This window comes from Tupaia chinensis, unplaced genomic scaffold (genome assembly GCF_000334495.1).
Source record: "Tupaia chinensis unplaced genomic scaffold, TupChi_1.0 Scaffold000511_1, whole genome shotgun sequence".
Classification (NCBI taxonomy): domain Eukaryota; kingdom Metazoa; phylum Chordata; class Mammalia; order Scandentia; family Tupaiidae; genus Tupaia; species Tupaia belangeri.
Genome location: NW_006160024.1, coordinates 65,438 through 67,960, shown reverse-complemented (window position 1 = coordinate 67,960; position 2,523 = coordinate 65,438).

Genomic DNA, 2,523 nt, shown 5'->3' with positions numbered 1-2,523 from the left:
GTGCTGCTCAGGAGAAGCCAGATCCCACGTGGCAACCAAGGTTTGAATCCTGGGCCAGTCAGCCTGAAACACGCTGGCACATGCATGAGTGCCCAGGATGCATGGGCTGAGGGACTGGAGGACGGGATCGCGGCATTACCAGACCCTGTGGACAACGCTCCTCTCGCTGGCTCTCCCCTTCTCTCCCTCTCATGTGTACATGCATGTATCTATTATGAAAATGAAAAAAGAAAGTTTTAAGGTACCCTGGGTGTGGGGCCAGCAGGTGGCATGGTGATTAATGTGTTGTACTCCCACATGACAGACAGAGGTTTGAGTCCCAGACCTGGAAGCTTGAAAATCATACTGGGTGTGTGTGCATGTGTGCCCAAAATTCCAAGATGAGAGTGAAGAACGGACCGTGGTGTGGACATCCCCCCAGGGGGGTGATTTCTCACTTTTCCTCTCTCTGTCTCTTTTTGGCAAGTGCGCCATGGCAAAAAATAAAAATAAAAAATAAAAGAAGAAAGAAAGGAAAGAAAGAAAGATACCTGAGCTAGATTTGGACCAAGGATGAAGGACCCAGACAAGCCCACTGTGTCCAAAGAGGTCCTACCCTGGGAACCTGGGGAGGGCCAATAGGCCTTGCCACTGAGCCCATAGTTGCAGACCAAGGCTGGCAGCCCTGCGAATGCTCACAGAGGCGCAGAGGGATCGTCTTGTTTCAATTGCCTGGCTCCTTTCCATAAGCGATTAGAATGGCCAGCTCATGGGTGTGGCTTTCTGCTTTGGAAGATGTGTGCAGGAAATTATTTCTGCCCATAGGGACTGGAGAGGAAGTGGGCAGGGCCCAGTCGGCCAGAGGGGAGACCCCTGTCCTGCCAGCAGCAGTTATATGTAGGTTGAGCCAGGAAAGCCCTGGAGAGTCCCAACTGGAGGCTGAGCAAGCTTCTCTCTTGGCATGCCTTGAGCTGGAAACAGGTTTTAGGCATCAGTGTTGTGCAGGAGAAAACTTGGCACTACTTTTTTTCCCTTTTTTTGAGAGAGGTTTTTGCTATAGGGCACGTGTGCTTGCCAGAGAAACAGAGAGAGAGACATAGAGACAGAAAGTGAGAAATCACCCCCAAGGGGGGATGGCCACGCCGCAATCCCTTCTCCTCCATTCTCCTCTCGGGATCTTGGGCACGCACGCACACGTACCCAGCATGAGTTTAAGCCACCGGGTCTGGGATTCGATCCGTGGTCGACTATGTGGGAGTCCAACAACATAGCCATTATGCCAACTGCTTGTCCCTCAGCACTACTTTTAATACTAAATTAAATAAGCAGACCACTCCTGAGGTAGGATACCTCTTTGAAAATAAAAGAACTGACCCCTCTCAGTGGCATCCATTGCTAAAATCTCGTGCTCTGCAGGCGGGTGCTGTTAGTCGCTTGCTCCTTAACCCCAGCTACTCCTGCAGGCTGAGGCAGGAGGCTCTAGAGCTGTAAACCAGGCTGGACAAAGTGAAAGAGCAACAGAGGTGGGAAGGGGCCTGTGGCCAAAGCCACAACCAGGAGGACTGCAATACGGAAAAATCCTGTTTTTAAAAAATAAATTGAGGGGCCTACAGGGGGCGTAGTGGTTAAGAGCTCTGGACTCCCACATGGCCGACTGCAGTTCGAATCCCAAGTGGCTTGCTTTCTCTCTCTCTCTCTCTCTCTCTCCACCTCTGTCCCTCGCTAGTCAAATTAAAATAAGTAAATATATAAATAAAGTTAAATAAAATATATATATTTTTTAATTTAATTGAATAAAAACAAAGACCAGACCAATAAAGAAATTGCGGCACAGAAAAACGAACCCAGGCCTTGGCTTACTCTGGGACGGCTGAGAGCACCCTCCCACTCATGCAGACATAGTTCTGGCCCGTTGGAGCGGGTCCCGGGGTGCACGGTTCGGCCCGGACTCAGTATTCCGGAGAAGGGGTCGCTGGCCAGAGCCGGTCTCAGCGCGGGTCTCAGCGCCGCTCCTGTGGACTCCCAGCCCGCAGCGGCATCAGTCCGGGACCTCGTCCCACCGAGACCCTGGAGACCGAGGTCGCGCCCATGAAATCACCCAGCAGAGAGGAGGGAGACCCCACTTAAGAGTTAAAAGCGGTGGTGACTCAAGGGGTGTTACGGTGGGGAGGTTTCAGGGAGCCGAATACTGATGGTCATCTTCCTTGAGGGATGGTGACCAGCCGCGAAGCGTGCAAAGGCGTGCTCTGTCCTGCTCCCCGCAAGAGGTGGCACCCAGGGTGGGACGCAGGGGTCCAGACTGTCCCCGGCCGGCACGCCCGCAGCGCGCCCTGGCTGTGGTTCAGGGCGGCGCCCGCGGCGCGGGTCCCGATCCCCTGGGGCGGGGCGACGGCTGAGGCTCCTCCCCCTGTCCTCCGCTCGGTCCTCTTAACCCGCGCGCCCGAGCATCGCGGCCACCCAGCTCCGCCGGGCAGTGAGCGGGCAGCGCGGAGCCGGAGCCGCCGCGTCCTGTCCCGAGGCCGACGCCAGCACGCCGCCACGGCC